We start from the raw sequence: 18333 nt of genomic DNA, 5'->3' as shown, positions 1-18333 counted from the left end.
TTCTGTTATTCTGCAAATAAAAGCTAATCTTGAGCAGGCTTAGCTTTGATATTTTTGATATTTAAATATTTGGTTTCCTAAATAAAGGCTGAAGCTTTAGGAAACATGAATTCATCCAAATATCCATCTGTGCGCAGACTGGTATCCTATACCTTTGCAGTTTTTTTCTTACCTGCACAAACAAGTTCCCAGGATCAAGGCCTTCAGATAGCCACAGTGGGAAATGTTGAAGTCGCATGGTTGGCATCCATAGGGTTTTTGTGTGGGTTTTTTGGGCTATGAAGCTGTGTTCTAGAAGAGTTTATTCCTGATGTTTCGCCAGCAGCTGTGGCTGGCATCTTCAGAGAATGCTGGCATGGAAGAGAGTGGGGTATATATACTGTTGGTTGAAAGGAAGTGATTTACATGTTAATCTGTGTATTGTTCTGTTGCTGAACAACAGTCCTAGTTGGAGTAGGTGGGATATAAATAAAAGATGATGATGATGATGATGATGATGATGATGATGATGATGATGATGATGATTGGCAAGGTCTTAGGGTGTCTATTTAATTAATGATCCATTGTCTGCTGGGAAATCCCCTTGAGCCTGGGAACAAAGAAACCCTTAAAGTACACAAAGTTTGGCCACCAGTCCTGAAAAACGCCAGCATCAAGACCCAGCAAATGCAAATGAAAACCACCCAGCGTCAAGAGGATTTCCTAGCAGACATCATCTTTACATTTTAGCACAATTGCGGCATAAGGATGGGATAAAGATGGGAGCGTTCCATCTTTTCCCCCATGTGAGAATTTCCCAACTCATGGTGACCTCCAAGACTCACAGGATTGGGAGTTGCCATAAGTGGGACATGCTTTGAAGGCCCACAACAACAACAACAACAACAACAACAACAACAACAACAGAGTGGGGCCTAAGGTTGTGCCCTCCTCACCTGGACACAACAGAGACACCTCCACCTCCAAAGGGTTGGCATCACCTAGTGTAGTAACCCATGGTATCACCCTCATTGACCTCCTCCAGGCCTTTTGCTATTTTGGTGGCCCCTCCTTGGGGGCCCCTCCAGCTTCTCAACATCCTTTTGGAATCATGGCACCCAGAACTGGAGCCAGGATTATTCCAGGTGAGGCCTAGAAGAAAGAAAGAAAGAAAGAGGCTCCACCACACTGCAACCTCACCAAGTCTGATGTTTGTGGACCAGTGGGGTCACCCTGCTCTTAGGCACCCCCAGCACCCCCTTAGCGAGGCCAGTGCTGCCAAGGCATGGCTGGCACCTCCCTCCCAAGAGCCAGGGCTGGGCATGGGGCTCCCCCAGTGGGCATGGGCGAGGAGGACGGCGCTTGCTCAGCTCTGCCAGCCGCGGGGGAGGGCCGGGGAGAGGCGAGGCGAGGCGCCGGCTCTTCCTCCTCCTGCATCCCCATCGGAGCCTCCATCGGGAAGCAGATCAAGCCAAAGAGGAGGAGGAAAAGGAGGAGGAAGATCGCAGCCATGGAGGAGCCCGGCGTTTGATGGCAAGACGGAGAGAACCAGGGAGCAAGCAAGGAAGCCCAGTGCTTGGGCGCATGGCCATCCCTTGCCTTGAAACCCCCCAGCCCCCCGGAGCCCATAAGCCGCCACTGGGGTGGTCATCGGGCCAGGTAAGGTGGAGGGCAAGGAAGGGGGGGGGGTTTACAGGGATGCTGCCGGGAGGGAGACGGAGACCTGGCAACCACTCTTTCCCAGCCTCCTCACAAGCTGCACCGTCATGGTTCTTCAGGGATGGAGGCCACCCCCCACCCCCCCGGGGTCTTGGCCAGAGAGTGGCACCTCTCCCCCTTCCTCTCTCTCCTCCCTTGATGCCCAAGGGTGGTGGTGGTTGAGTTTAGCCTGCCTTTGCTGCCCTCTTCTAGGGGAGGGAGGCCTTTAGGAAGGGAAGAAGGTAGGACCCCCCCCCCCAATCGTTGGCACTGCCCCCTCCCCCTTTCAAGAGAAGTCAAGCTGAACCATCCACAGATCGCCTTTCCTCTTTTTGGCTGGGAGATAGATGCCCCCACTTTGGGTAGCACGATCTTCCTTTCATCCTCCGGGTGGGGACCCTTGGGCTGGGAGGGGCTCCTTCATGCTCAATGTGGAAGTGCCATGGATGGTATGTATGGAAGTGCCACCCCCCTGGATGCCTGCTGAGCCTTTCCTCGCCTCCCATCTCTTTGACTTCCTTAGCACCCCCCCCCCCCCCGGCCCCCCCCAGGATAGGGAGGGCTCTGGGGTTCCTCTTGGGTTTGGGAAGCCGGGGACTGCCTCTTGGAGACTGGATGCTGTGGGTGCCAATGATGCACAAGTCAGGATCTGAGAGACTGGGGCTAGATTGTGAGCATTTTTTTGGTGGGTGCCAGGTTTGTGCCCCCATCTACTGTTGAAATAGTCTCCTCCAGACAGTTGGAAAAGGCAGGCAGGCGGTGTCAGGGTGCAGACATGCCAGAATGCCATGCCAGTCCAGGTGCCACTCCCCCCCTCCAACCCAAGACCCTTCTTGAGGCTCCAGATGTTGGAGGTGTCAGCCTGCCACTGGGGGGAGCCAAAGAGTCACAGCCCTGCTCCCCCCCAAAATCAAGACCCACTAAATCTTCCTTCTCTTCCTCCCTTTCCCTCTGGCAGAACTAAGACCCAAAACACACTGCAGAAATAATCGAGTTTGAGACCGTGGTAACTGCCCTGGCTGAATATTAAGGACCCCTAGTAAGTGCAGCCTGGCCAGACATTTAGCCTGCCCTATCAGAGAGCTCTGGTGCCACAAAAAAACTACAATTCCCAGGATTCCCTAGCACTGAGCCAGGGTAGTTAAAATGGTCTCAAGCTGGATAGTTTCTGCAGTGTGTTTTGGACCTAACTGGGCTTTGCCAAAGGAAGATTGGCTTCCTCCCTTGCTTTACATTGTGACTCTGCCCCAGGTATTCATTCTTAGCTTCGAAGTCAGCTTTTTCACTCCTGCGATTCATAGAGAAGCTATAGAGGCTACTTTTTCCTAAGCTGTGGGCCCTAGTTTCCACCCATCTTAACCTGGCAGCAATGGAGAGTGGAGGCTCTAATGATAGTTAGATGGCAATGCCAGTCCAGGTTTTAGAGATGATGCCAAAGCAGCTGTCCAGGTGCTGAATCTATACTGAGATACATTTCAGCATCTTGGAGAATTCACTTCAGCACCAGAGCCAATTCTTTGCCCCTCTCACAATTCCAGAGGTGGGAAAAATGGGGTCCAAGACTTTCATGCACCTTCAACCCCAATTTTGTATCTGCTAAAACCTCACCCCCTTTTATTCTATTATATTGCGTGATTCTCAGATGATTTTTCCCAAAGAACTGTGCTCAAACCATCCAAGGCACAGAATGTTACATTGCAGCAATGAAAAACACCCCCTGAAGGCCCCCAGAATTCTCCACCTCCTTCTTCAGCCATTTCCAAATGACAACCAGAAGTGGCAAGATATTCTTTCTGGCCACCATTTTGGCCAGGATACTGCCAAAGAAGGTTGGTCTGAGTGCTGCTGGAAGGAGGCGAACTCAGCACAGTTGTCCATCCTTGCTCAGCAGTCTAGCTGGTCTCTTTTTGTAGCCCAACATGGTGTGGAGAAAATGTGATGTTCTTGCAATGTGGATCAAGACCACAACCAGGCCCACCTAGGCTGGTGACTTGTGATGTGCAGGTTGTGCTTGGCTTGAGTAGATACAGCCAGACAAAGGGATGTGGATGCATTGGGCCATCTATTTTCCAGACCTATCTAGCTAGAAGAGAAAGGTTCCTCACAAGGGTCCTTTCTTTAGTTGACTTCAGAGGTTTCAACCTTCTGGGACACATGTTCCCTTGCTTTATTTTGAGATGGGCAACCAGCAGCCCTACCAATGTTGCTTGATTTCTACTCCTGTCACCCCACAGTTATGAAGGAATCAGACATGATCCTCAATTGAATAGATATATCATTGAGTGCTACAGGTAGGATTGCCCATGCCAATGTATTTCCCATTTCTATGGCTGTGAAAGCTGGACAGTGAAGAAAGCTGATAGGAAGAGAATCAACGCATTTGAGATGTGGTGTTGGAGGAGAGTTCAGCAGATACCCTGGATTGTCAAAAAGACAACTAAATGAGTTGTAGAGCAAATCAAGCCTGAACTCTCTCTAGAAGCCAAGGTGACTAAACTGATGTTGCTGTACTTTGGACATGTCATGAGAAGGCATGACTCACTAGTAAAACATTGATGCTTAGCAAAGTGAAGGCAGTAGGAAAAGAGGAAGGCCTCATTATAGATGGATAGTCTCTATCAAGGAAGCCATGGCCCTGAGTTTGCTGCACCTGACCAGGATTGTTGATGATGGGGTGGCTTGGAGTTCTCTCATTCATAGGAACACCATAACAACACTCCTTACCATTGGGCTATGTTGGTTAGGGCTGGTGGGAATTGCAGTCCAACAACATCTGGAGGGCAACCTGTTGCCCCTTATTGCCTTGTGATTTGGCTGGCTTGCCACTCTGCTCTGCCAGACCACATACGTAGGCATCACAAGGAACTGGATGGCCTGGGAGATGGGTTAGAGAACCTGCTTTATTCAGTGAAGTGGGATGGATGCCCTTCACTTGTCAAGTCAACATTGACTTATGGCAATCCTATGAAGGAGAGACCATCAAGAGCTCTGGTCATCTATAGATGTGCTCAGGCCTTGCAGACTGAGAGCTGTGGTTTCCTTGATGGAATTCCTTTACATAGTAAATAAGATATTTCAGAAAAGAAATAAGTTCTTGGAACACCTTAAAGACTTAATATATTTTACTTTGGCAAAAGTTTTTGTGAACTGCAGCCCACTTCATCAAAGGAATGCAGTGTTGACTCATGGCAGATCATTACATACCTGTTTGACTAAGTGGGTGGAAGTTTGTAACCATTGGGATTAGTAGGACATCTGATGCAAAAAGTACCAACAGTGACAATTACCTTCACATTGGCCATTAACAAAGAGAGATTAGGTGGTGAACAGATGCCTTTGTGTTGATGAAATGATTAACAAATGTCATATGATGAAAAGCCTTGCTCCCTATTCAAGCTACAGGAGATGAAATGGAAGCTTTTGATGGATTCTTGTTTATCTGTTTCATGATGGAATCTGACCCTGAAATTCTTTTGTTCAGGAATGGTCACCTTGAGGTCCAGAGACAGTAGCTGGCTTTTATATATGTGCAAACTCCTGTATGGAAGGGGTTGGGCATTTTTTTCTCCAATGTGCTATGCTGACATTTAGTTCAAGGTTACAGATGTGTCATTGTATGTGTGTTGTCATTGCACAGATGGATGTGAATTTTTGACCAGTATATATACCTGGTAGAAATTGGAAGTAAATGTTCTTTGGTTGGCATTTCTATGAAGATTCAAGTTGTGTGTTCACCTGCCCAAAGTTGCCATTTAACACAAGGATCATGAATCTACCTGTAATTCCACATGCTGAGGTTTACACTATGGAAGTCTGATGTAGGATCTTGGGAAATTGTTTCTCCTCATCATCACCGAATGTTCTTCTTCCTGATGTGGATCTTTGTCCATATATTTTCTTGCATAACGCTTGGCCTGTTTGTTCCATGTAAAATGCATCGGGGCATTTCCGGCAAATGGTGTCATACATCACATTGGGAGATGAACCTGCAATGTTAGGGATGACATTATTAGGTCCCCTAATGGTGCTGTCGGAGTAGACATGGCAGTGTACTTTATAATGTGCATTTCAGGAAATGAAAAAGGTCATTACTGTCTGCTTGAATTTTCCAGAGGATTTTACAGTGAGAGAGCTGGGGGAGACATGTCTTCAGTTCAGTGCATAGAGGGTTGCTGCTTTGAGAGACATTGGCCACAAGGAGACCCTATGGATGCTGTTGAGTGACTCTTTTGAAGCAAAACTGTGGCTTTACTGCTTGTGGTTGGATTGTGTCTCCCTTCATCCCTAACAAATGGGGAAGGATGTTGAGAGCTACAATACAATAACATTGAGAGGGCTACATAGTCTCCACTAATGCTGTAAAGAATGGTTAGAGGAATCCATGTATGCCTGCGTGTTTGTTGGTGTCTCTGATACCATATGCACTCTGTCTTTCAATAGCATTTTCAACATGTTGGGGAAGTCAGTGACCCTCAACCTCTTCTTGGAGACCCCCCATGGGAGCATCTGACAGCCCTGTAACAGATTCTGGATGCTGGGCTAGGTGAAACTTTGGCTGGATCCCAATGAGAGCTCCTTTTATCTCCTGTTTATTTTTGCCCCCTTTCAAGGGCCACTGACGACATTATCACCCAAGACTAAAAAGTGGAATTTTAACACATTAAAATAGTTTTGGGCCAGTACTTATCACATGATGTTGTGTCTAGCCTGCTGCTGCTTTGCATTCCATTTGCTACTGTTGTGCGACTCTTCATTGACAGGCAAACCTCATCAATAGGCTCTCATTCTCACTGCTATTCCATTACTGCCTTGGTGCAGTAGGTCCCTTCCACAACAGTTCAGCTTCTCAGCAATCATGTGCTGTGAGTTGGTGGGATTCTGGTCCTTCCCTCCCATCCTTTCTTCCAGTCATTGCAGTTGCCAATACCTTTCTGAAGCTGGCTTCTGTTTGCACATTCACACAGCGGCTGGGATCACTTGTCCTCACACTTCCTCCTGAAGTGTGGGGCTGCTGTTTGGAGGACCTGCAGTGATGGTGGAGCCAAAAGTGTGAGCCTGAGGTGGTTGGTGGTAGGCTGCTGGCCTGGAGTTGTCTTTGCCAACTGCTTGTGCCACCACTATCACCACTCCTCCAGCCACCCTGAAGGGAACAAAGAACCTGAGCCTGCCTGCTGGCAGTCATGCCCAGCCCTTTGCTGCAGTTCCTGCTCCTTCTCCTCCCCTCCCTGTGCCTCCCTGTGTGTTTCCAGCCTGGGCAGACAATGGCTACTGGGCACCCCAAAAGTGTCCACCTTGGGTTTGGCAGTGCGGAAAACAGACCATGTGACCATGGATCACCAAACTACTATGGGGGAAAGAGTGATAAGAATATGATGCCAAACCGGTATGCTTCCATCCTTAAACTAGCAGGATTGTGGTTGGACAGCAGGCTGGTGTGATAATGTCCTGAGTCTTGTCCAGAAGACTAAGCAAGGCCTCTTTTGGCTATAGTTGCCTGTCTTGGAATCAGCACATTGGGACAGAGCCTTATGTGGCTTACATCTGCAAGCCTCTCAGTGACCTACCTCAAGCTGGGAGGAAGCCCTCATGCACTGCACTCCTCAAGACAAGCTCCTGGCTTTGCTTTCCTTTTCTCAGAGCCAAGCTGTTTGTAGTAACAATAAAGAGGCAGGCGCAGGTACAGGATTAAAGAACCGTCACTGAATACCACAGCAGGATGCTGATGGGGAATGTTGCTTGCAGCCGGGGAACTTCTTTGGCTGCTGCACATGTATTCAGGTGTAATGCTTACATGAGCCAAAAGCCTGTTAAACAACTACTGGCCTCATGAGATGGTTAAGCTACAAGCAAGAGGTGCTTCACATGCTGCACCAGACCAGCTTCCCATCTCTTGGTTGCTACTAGAACAGGAATATTCAACATAAGTTCTTCCCCTATGCTCTGTCCTTCCTGCCAGGGAAAGAGGTGAAGCATGAGGACTTCAGTAGCCTCACTGCTCTAGTTTAGAAATTTTCCAGTATTTGGCAAATCCAGGCTGTTGTGAGATTTAGGTACCCCTGTAATCATGCCAAGGATGGGAATTTGGGTTATTTCACCTCTTGCCCTTAAGGTACTAATGCATATGTGTGATGAGAGAGAGCTGGCATCTTGTCTCAGGGCAGCTGCAACTCCCCCCCCCCCCCCCGAATCAAAATAATGGCAACAAGGTTGGAATGAAAAGCCTCTATCCTGTCACTTCATTAAACCCAAACTCTTTCAGCCTGGGGTTTTTAAGGAGCCCCGTTACAGAGAGTAAGTTATCCTTGAAAGTGCCAATGCCGCCTCTGGGTCTTTGAAGGCCCTCTTTCTCAGCAGCTTCCCCTTTCTTCTCCATTGCCTAATTATCTTAGCCATGGTGCTGGTTGGAGATAAAGAGCAAAGCTTGGGGGTTCCTTTGGGAATAGCTGCTTTTTTTCAAACAGCCTTTGAGTGTGTGTGTGCTTTGATTTGCACCCCCAGCTATTCAGAAGCACAACCCCCCCCCTTTCATCACAATTCTGGATGTACCATGGGTGGCAAAAAATGTCCCTGCTTCCTGGCATGTGCTTTGCGGATATGTCTGCTGGACATGAAACTCTGTTTGTGTGTGTGTGTGTGGGGGGGGGGGGGGGAACAGCCACTGTTATTTCTCCTGGGTAGATGTCTCTCCACTCATTTTGGAAGGGGTAGGCACTCCAAAGATGATGCAAGAAGAGATGAGCAGTCCTTCCAATGTGCTGCATTAGGAGATGCTCATATATGCCAAGAGAGAACATGTTCAGTATCGGTAAAGGGTGGGGTGGACAAAAAGACGACATTGTACCAAATAAGAATTCTATCTCTCCCAAATGAATTTTTTCTTCAACCCCCAAATTTCTATCATTGCAGCAACTTTAACTTCAGTCTAGCATTTGGCAATGCTGTCTAGGTGTCCAAAAAAAAAGGGGCAGCCCAGGTGACCAAGGGAAAGCAAACACAGCAAATAGAAAAGTTCTGGGTGTGAACGACTTTCAGTTTCTTAATCTCTGCAGCACTTCAAACATGGGGACTAAAGAAAAGTTTCATTGGGGGGAAGAATTATCATTTTGGGAGAAGGGACAATCCTCTCAGTCCTCCCCCCCCCCTTAGTTATTTCCCTGATGTTCAGAATACAAGAAGAATCATAAGAGTTGAAAAGAGATTCTACCTCAATTTTAGGAAGAACTTAGTAAGAGCTATTCAACAGTGGAACACAGTCTCTCAGAGTGTGGTGTAGTCTCCTTCTTTGGAGGTTTTGAAACAGAGGCTGGATTGGGTGGCCCTTGAGGTCTCTTCCAACTTCTAAGATTCTAGAGCAAGATTTCATCTAAGACTAGGACACAAGGACACAAGACACAAGACTAGGACACAGGGACACAAGAAAGTTCCCCAAGTAGCACATGAGTGACAGACACCTATGAGAGTGGAGGCAATGGCTGAGATCCAGCATTATCTGGCAAAGAGTAAAGTTCTGCCAGATGGAACTCAATCTCACATTTTTCTCCCTACATGGAGAACTCACCTTCCTCTTACACTCCCTTCCCCTAGACACTGTTATTTATTAGCCAGGGTGGGGGGGCAGCCAAAGAAACACCAACTGTTTTTCTACAGTTGGATGCATGACAATGAAAACATCCTCCAGAACCTCCTGGGACTCCACTGGAGGAGGACATTGTTGTAGTGCACCTGGCTGTAGGAACATAACTGAACACTGCTTGGTTGCCTTGGTCTACTCCAGCCCTGACCATACCAGGGGGACTTTGCAAGGTTCTGTGTGGAGGGAAGGTATTGTATGTGCAAGGAAGGTGTTGTCTGAAGGAGGCACCGTATACCTTCTCCTGCAGTGACCACAAAGGGACCTATGCAGGTGTAATACTATACTGGCAGTATGTCAGCCAGTATATAGTTATAGTGACAAGTATTATAGTATTATCCCCCATAAATTTGTCTAACCCTCCATGTTGGTGGCTATCGCCACATCTGGTGATAGCAAATAACATACTTTAATTCTGCACTCTGTGAAGAATTACCTGCGTGTGAGTTTTAATGTAGTGCTTTTCAAAAGCCGCTTTTGCATCCTGAATGCCTCTTTGCATTCCTTTTGTGTAAGTTTATCTTCCTTTCTTTGGGTTCTCTTTCTTGGGCAATGCTCCTCTTTTATGAAAGGAGCTTTCTTTTTTCTTTTCCCCAATAACCATCTTGACACTGCTCATTAACCATGCTTGTTATCTCTTGGACACCATGCCACAATTCTTTGGCCTGGGGTGTTCATTTTAACTGAGCTAATTGCCATTTCGGCGCATGTCCCAGCTTGACTCAAGGTGAAGGGAAGGATCAACCTTCTGCTGGATGTAGAAGTGGTTGAGAATGAGAAAAGAGGCTGAAGGATAAGGGGAACAAAGAATCCCAGAACAATTGTGCTGGATCAGGCCAAACCTAGCCTCTCTTGTCTTCACAGAGGTCAAGCTGATTGTCCATTTGGAAGCCCACCAGGAGAACCTGAGTGGAACTGCAGTGCATCCTCCATCTTGGGTTCCTCAGCAATTGATATATAGAGGAAAGCTCATTCTGATTCTGTATATAACACATGGACATCATAACTAGAAGAGATTGAAAGTTTTATCCACCTTGAATTTTTCTCATCTCCATTCTCTCAAAGCCATTTTAACTGGTGCCCATCTCTACATCTTGTAGTGGATAATTCTACAGTTTAGACATGAGAATAACTGCACTTTCTACCTTGTGCTCCCCAGCAGCTGATATAGAGCTACATTGCATCTTATGGGCTGTTGCTGTTTTTTTTTTTTTTTTTGGACATACAGCCATCCTGATGAGTAACTACTGATGGCCTTAACCTCCATGAATGGATCTAAATCCCCTTCAAAGCTCTCCAAGTTGACAACACATATTTTGGTCATCAGTTCCACAGCTGTTGGCAATGTGTCGTGTCAAGGAACACCTTCCTTTATCTGTTTTCTGACTCTCTCACTAACTATCTCCAGGGGACCATTCTACTGGGTTCCAGTATTATGCATCAGTCTGCACAAAATAGTATACCTCTTAGTAGACACCCCCATCTTGAGAACATTCACATTTCTGGGTCGATCTTGGGCAGATGTTTGTGCATAAGCTGGGTGCAGCCCACCCCAGCTTATTCTCCTTCCCCTTGTGCTTGATACCAGGGTTCTCACAGGCCTGCTGCTTGTTTGCAAAAGGCTCCCTGTAGTTTGCAATAGAATTTTTTCCACCTGGATGCCACATAGGGCTTGCTGCCACCTTGCCAATCTTTCCTTCTTGCTGGGCTATGTTTGTTTGTTTTTTTCCTGTCTAATTTTGGAGCCTGTCATGTGGAAACCTCTGAACCTGAATATGTTAATCTTGCTCTTTCAAGCTCAAAACGAATGCTTACAAACCAGAGAGCACAGCATGAGAAACAACCCAAATGTTTACGTGGCTGCCTTTTAATCTCTTACTTGTTTTTGAGGCTTTGAAGACTTGGCTTTCGCAGCCAGACTGAAGAAGTGCCTGAGACTCGAATGGGGAGTTTTGCCGGCCCATCTTGAAAGGATCATGCAATACCTCCCCACCAACATTTCACATATGAACGTTTCACATCTGCTCCTCAGGCAACTGCCTACGGTCCCCAAATTTTTAGCACTGTAATTGCTTAAAACTTTAGTTCAGCATTTCATACCTCCCAACATTTCACAGCCATTTATACCCTATTATTGAAAACAGGGATACATATGACCAAAGAACATCAGGGTGGTTAAGATGGGAAAGGTGAGGAAGAGGCTGCAGCAGATTACTGTTGTCTGAGCCTACTGGGATGGGCAAGACTTTGCCTCTTCTTCTCTCTCCTCTTGAAATAATGGATTATAAATGGCTTTTGCTGTTTGAACTCAATTTGCAGCAATTGAAGTATGCTCCTCAGCTTACAAAGATGGAAAGTAGATGGAGGAGAGAGAAACTGGGACATTTTAAAGAAACCGAAAGAGTAGGATGGCAGAGGATTAATCAGTGCTGTCCCATCCAAACTGGAACAGCTAGGCTTTGCTGGTTCTTTCAGGCCTTTTATAAGTATGGTTGAGAAAGTGGATAGGGTCTGACGTCGAAGGCCTTCATGGCCGGCATCCATAGTATTTGTGGGTTTTTCGGGCTGTATGTTGAAGAACAGTTTCTTCCTGATGTTTCGCCAGCATCTGTGGCTGGCATCTTCAAAGACTTTGGGTCCCCTTGTGTGCTAGTGCTGAGGCTATTTGAGGTGAACATTCTGCCTTCTTTATTTCTCTCTCCATCTCTTTCCTTGCTTGACCATGTAGGCATTTAATGGCCGCATACTCCAAACACACCTAATTCTGATTGATCTCTGTTTGCAATTAACACATTTCCTTCAGCTTTCCTTCCCTGAATGCTGCATTCATCTTGTATATTTATTAGCTTGGGGAAAGTGAATGCCTGGCACATGGGAATGGCTGGAGGAGGAGGAGCTATGAGGGCATGGAGCCAAGGTGATACTGACAGTTCAACAGGACTGGTCCAGCTTGCCAGCTCAGCAAACAAGACAATGCGGTGCCTGGTGATTATTCAGAGGATGTAAAAAGTAATGTGTTTCTTCCCTCATGGGCCTCCAGAGGTCCCTTAGATCATCCTCAGAGATCCTAGTGAAGCCAAGCATATGCCAAGCTTTGTCTGCCTGCCCTCCTGGCAAAATGTTTCTAAGCAGACCTTGACTGGTCTGCATTGTTAAGAACAGTGTGTTGGTTTTACTGGGTGAGGGAAAAAGCTTATCCAGGCACTAACTCTCTGCAGGATCTTGCAGGCTAAGGTTTTAAAAATGGACAATTAACCAAAGCAATTTGGAATCAAAATTAGGTAGAAGGAAAATTTTGCAGCAAAAACAATGATTCTTTATTAAAAAGACAGAAAAAGATAGCAGCAGGAACCGACGGCATTCAATGCAAGCTGTTTCTCAAAGTAAAAAGGGGGAAAACAGTGTGGAAGCTAAAAACCCTACTCCTGACCAATCTAATTGGGGAGCAGATACACCCAAAGGACTATGGGCTAAAACACACACATGGATTTTCTCAACCTGCAACATGAAGAAGATGACTGGAGACTGGAGCAGGGAAGCAGGCTTCACAGAGATGGGAAAGCAGTTCAAAGAGAGGGATGCTCTCTCTCTGTCTCTGGTTTTCCTAACTTGGAGGCTGATCTCCTAAAAGTAAAGAGAACACCTCTGGTTGGGGCAAAACATAACCTAAATGTTATTAAAAACAAAAACAAAAACATGTCCTTGCAAAAGGCAAGTGGTGAACATGCCCTTCAAGTACTGATAATGACTCTTAAGTGGTCTGAACATAACAGATAATGGGTTGTGTACACTGGACAAACCCAATCATATTAGACATTTATCCTCTTTCAAGTCCAGGTGGGTTTCTCATGCTCTCAGCAAGCTGCACAATATCTCAAAATGGAGGGTATTCCAGCCTGAGCCAGTTTTGCTGGTCTTCATTCAGTGGAGGTAAACAAGACAGTTAAGCCCTGGTTGCTTTCATCAATGCAACCATTTCCTTGTCAGCAGGAGAAGGAGAAGTTTGGAGTACAACTTCCAGGTTGCACTTTTAGAATAAGGCTTGGCTTTTTGTAAGATGGACAAAGGATCCGGGTCACCATCAGATGTAACCTGTCCAGTATGTTTTCTTAACAATTTGTGCAGACTCTGGCAGCAGTGTTCCTTTCTTGTGCATCAAAGTGTAATATTCTTAAATATTGAACATAACTCATAACAGCATCTGGCTCATAGGAGTGTCAGTGCAGAGGGAATCATGATTCGGCTCATGCCATATCAGTTTTGAACAGGGATGCATTTGACACTCTTATCTGAAGGATTCACAGCCCTGTTGAGGTTATGGAAAGAAAATGGACCATTTTATTGACTATGTTACCAGAGAGAGTGCCATCTTTCTGAGTGCCATCTTTTGCAACCTGCTGCTTTCTTGGTCAAGACTCCTTTTCTTAAGTCCAGGTCAGGACCAATGGAATGATCACCTACCCTCAACATTTAGTAGAAGAACTGGGACATGTATGGCCAAGCAACATCAGGGTTTGTCAGAATGGCAAAAGGGAAACAATGAAGCTAGGAAAGACTGTAGCAGTTTGCTTTTCTTTGGGCTTATGGGAAAAGGCAAGATTTTACCTCTTCTCTTCTCTTCTCTTCCCTTCCCGTCTCCCTTCTAAGTTAAATGAACCCAAACTGCTTTTGCACCCCCTACTACTGAATTAACTGGCTACACAATAGTTTTTTGTGGGTTTTTTGGGCTATGTGGCCATGTTCCAGAAGAGTTTATTCCTGATGTTTCGCCAGCATCTGTGGCTGGCATCTTGCCTCTCTATCCTGCCTCTCCCAAAGGATCCCAAAGTAAAAAGTGGGAGGGCAGATTAGTTGGGAGTATCTCTGCTAAATCCTGACACTTAGAGGGTATGAGATCTGTTCTGCCGAGAGGAAAAGTCTGTGTGTAGCTGGTTAAGAACAAAGCATAGTAGGGGTCCAAGAAACCAGTCTGTTCAATTGAAGAAATAGCAGGTGGGAGGGAAGGAAAGCAGGCAGCTCTGGCCAAATCCGAGATTAATAAACCAGACCGGAGTGCTCCTTGGTGGTCTCTTTCTGTGGTGTTCGGGTTTTGTTCAAGATTCTTCCAAGGCTCCTGCTCCCTGTGCCTTCGGCTCATAGAGGTCTCTAATTGTGGGACTTGGGGAATTGCTGAGAAATTTTCTGGAGGCTACAAGGATGTTGGTTGGGAAACACCGGCTGCAGTCTTGCTCTCTGTGCTCCCTTGGCCCTGCTGTTCCATCAGATTCTCTTTCTGTTTTCTCAGTGGGGAGCCTTGCTTCACTTGAGGTCTGTCCTTTGATAAGAGCCGCTCTGCAAAGCTCATGCTGGGGTAGGACTGTGTAGTCCATTGCCTTTCTTGCTGAGAATAGAAGTCGGTGCAGAAGTCAAAACTGCTGGCTTCTGGCCAACATGCTTCTGATCATCTGGGGATGCAGTTGGGATGCCCTTGCATCTCCCTTCTTCTGTATTGTCTTATTCTTATACTTCTGATCTTGGGATACATTTGTGTGTGTCTATGTGCCTTCAAGTCACCTTTTAATGTATGGCAGCCCCATGAATTTCATAGTCTTTTCTTAGACAAGAAGTGATTTTGCTAGCTCTTTCCTTTGAAAAGTAGCCTACAGCACTTGGGATTCGTTGGTGGTCTCCATCCAAGTACTAACCAGAGCTGACCTTGCTTAGCTTCCAAAATCAGACAGGATCTGGTACATACTTGTTTGTAAAACCAAGCAAAATATGTTGCAGGCCAAACAGAAGGGTGGAAAGAAAGAAAAAGGAAGGCAGAAAGGAAAAAAAGTGCCATTAGCTATTTTAATTTCTTAGCAATGAATCTGGAAGCGGTGACACTTTCCCCTTTTACACCACAAAGGGTGTCTCTCTAGTTTAGAGAGCAGGGAGCAATGCACACTCTTTGCCCCATGTGCCTTCCCTTTCCCATGGATTGTAAAACTCAGTTAGGCACATATGGGGAGCTTCTGCTGTCTAGGGCACCCTATGACAACCTCTTTCAGTTGTGAGAAAAAGGACAGAAACCTCCTTGTTCTCTTCCAGGCAAGAACATCAAAGATCTTTTTCTAGTGTGTGGATGGGTGAGTTGGGTTGGAGGTCAATACTGTCAGTCAGGTCAACAGGAATTTTGATTACTTACAGGTATGTTTTTGCCAAGCAAAGAAAGCAATATATCGCATGCATTAATCACTACTACCACCACCATCCTCCAGCTGAAGATGGTAACCATTTGAGTACCATGAAAGCAATTGCAAAAGTATGATCGTTTAATATAATTCCCAAGCAGGGGCTCAACTACATTGGAGTGTTGGTGGTCCAATTTTTCCCTGAACATTTTGGAGGAAGACTCACCTCTTGGGGGGGTTTTGAGCCCATCTGACCCCACTATTCTAGGATATATGCTTCCAGCCACCTTGAAAGGGGAAGCAAAATGTGGGGTGAGAGGCTAGGATATAGATGACAACAAAGCAGCCTGGTGGAGTGGGGTGAGACTGAGAAGGTATCTCACCCAGGCCTGGTGGACCCATTTTTAGGAGGGTGATCCTCTTCTCAAATCTGTGGCTTTGTCTCTCCATGTTTCTTGCCATCTTGCTTTTCAGGAAAGGAACACACTGTTCTGCTGCTGCGCCGGCATCTTCCTGCAAATTGCCGCCTTCTTGGCAAGCGTTCAGGAAAAAGCCATTTCCCCCTCTGACTGTGTTTTCAGCGCTTCCTTTGCCCACAGCAATTAGGAGCCATTTCTGGGTTAGAAAATTGCAGGCTCTTTACGTTCCGCTCAGAATAGATTTCTTTAGAGTGGAGGCTGAGACTGTGTGTTGTCTTTATCTTTTGAGGAATCCTGCTCCCCCCGCCCGCGTCTCATCCCACGTGATGCTATATTGGACAGCATCTATCCTTTGGTTCTGCATCACTTGTTTCTCTCCCACTTCTCACTTCTCACTGTCCTGAGTGTGAACATTCAAAGAGACCCACCGCAAAACTATATGTCAGAGGATCTACCCATCAGACTGGTGTGTGAAAAAAGAGGGAACACTGTGGGGTTCATAGAAATAAATCCCCCTGCCACCCATTTAGGAAATGAATCTGATATTTTAAATTTGCTCATGACCCATGTGAAACAGCATAGAACTGGAAGATTTGATCCTGACTGGTGATGGCATGAGAGAGGGCCTTTTTGGTAGCTGCTCCCATGTTGTGAAACTCTCTTCCAGAAGAGTCTTTAGTGGGGTGCTGTACCTTTTTGTTTTGTTTTTCTGCTTCATCTGTTATTGTTTTAAATGCTTTTAATTTTTTTTAGGAGTAGGGTTGTTTTAACATAATAACAGCCTATTTATTTAATTGCTTATATTTATATTGATGGAGGAACTGCTATTCCTGATTGGTTTTAGGTGCACTCTGTTTTAATCTGCATTGTGAGCCACCTTGGGTCTTATATTGGGAGAAAGATAGAATGGAAATAAAATGAAATAGATAGATAGATAGAGAGAAAGAATGAAAGAATGCATTGGACATTGTCAACTGGATTTTTCCATGGAACTCACATGGAATTGCATGTGGATATAACTGTTACAGACTAGCTGCAATGCTGGTTACCTGTTGTCTCCCATGTAGGGAACATAGGATGGAATCCTGTTTGTATATTACGCAGATGTAAATTCTCTGGTGCAAGTGCTTGAACATTTTTTGCCAGCTGTGAAATGTTCCCTTCCAGTTCAAGGTTGGGGAAGTAGAGTTGGGGATGTGGTGCTTTTGTGCATGGAATTGTAAAGCTGGAAGGGACTACAAGGATCGTCTAATCTGCACCTCCCCTACTATGTAGGAACGCATAGCTAAAGCATCCAGTGAGCATTCAGTTGTGCAATGTTGCTATTCAATACAAATATTGGGGAGTACCATTGATGCATAAATCCACATGCAGACGTTTTCATTATGCAAGCCTGATGAGGGATCTCAGCTATGATGGCTCTGTATGTATGTTTTTGGGAATGTGAGCAAGAGGATGCTGTTGCCCATTTCATGTCCTGCTGGTGGGTTTCCCATTGGGACAACTGGTTGGCCTTTGTGGAAAACACAATCCTGGGCTAGAGATCTCATATAGTTCCTTGCTTCTTCAGATCTAGAATCTAGAATCTTGGTATTGGCAGATGCCTCCTGTCATTTGCTAAATGTTTGCTCCCAATGAAAAGAGGAGGGGGCTAGAAGCTTCTTCTTCTCTGCCCTGCCCTTGATCTTTCATTGGCTTACTCTGCTACCTCATATGGAGTTCCATCATACCAAGGTCCTTCCTCGGTTCTGGTTGCCCTATGCAAGAATTGCTCTCTTGGAGCATTATGCTGAGAGGCTTGTGGCAATTCTGGGCAGTGTCTCTGTAGATGGTCTCAAATGAGCCACACTCTTTTCTAGAACAACCTGACCTTTATAACTCCTGAATGGTGAAGGGATGGGCAGGAAAATAAGCACATGGGCAGCTCAGAGGCAGCAGGGGTCCATTGCAGAGAGGCACAGCATGATCAATAAATGACTCTGTCAACTCATTCTAGTTGGCAGGTGCTGTCTACAGCCTGCAACAGCCCCCATGACGCTTCTCGCAAAGGACTCGGTTAATTGACCAGAGATGTCTGAATGTCAAGTCTTCAGCACAGCAAGCATGGAGGTCTAGTCTGTAGACCAGAAGGTGTCAGGAGCAAATCTGCCAATCTCACACCTTTCGTTCCTGACAAAAGATCTTTCTGTTTGAGGCATGTAGGGAAATGACACCCTCATGTCTGGGATCAATAATATCAGGCCTTGCACCTGCTGCATTCTTTTTGTTTTGGAGTGCTGCCCTCCCATTGGTGTTTCCGCTTTCTGACCTACCAGTCTGTTCCTGGTATGAATCATAGAATCATAGAGTTGGAAGAGACCTCAAGGGCCATCCAGTCCAACCCCCTACCATGCTCCCCTTGAGCTGTTCATCGCATATTCAGGCATTGGGTTAGAGCAGGGGTAGGTATGGT

At 46.1% G+C, this 18333-nt stretch overlaps 1 protein-coding gene across 1 annotated transcript in view; it reads left to right on the top strand.

The window, feature by feature from the left end:
- Nucleotides 1-1376: 1376 nt before the first annotated feature.
- LOC121915097 (leucine-rich repeat and fibronectin type III domain-containing protein 1-like protein) overlaps nucleotides 1377-18333 on the top strand; it is a 70522-nt gene continuing 53565 nt past the window's right edge. The window contains exon 1 of the mRNA XM_042438950.1: nucleotides 1377-1638. The gene's annotated coding sequence lies outside the window, so the exon portion shown is untranslated. The remainder of the gene's footprint in view (nucleotides 1639-18333) is intronic.

The sequence above is a fragment of the Sceloporus undulatus genome, chromosome 9, assembly GCF_019175285.1.
Source record: "Sceloporus undulatus isolate JIND9_A2432 ecotype Alabama chromosome 9, SceUnd_v1.1, whole genome shotgun sequence".
Lineage (NCBI taxonomy): Eukaryota > Metazoa > Chordata > Lepidosauria > Squamata > Phrynosomatidae > Sceloporus > Sceloporus undulatus.
Note: the sequence above shows the minus strand (reverse complement) of the source record. Positions and strands in the feature narration are given on the sequence as shown.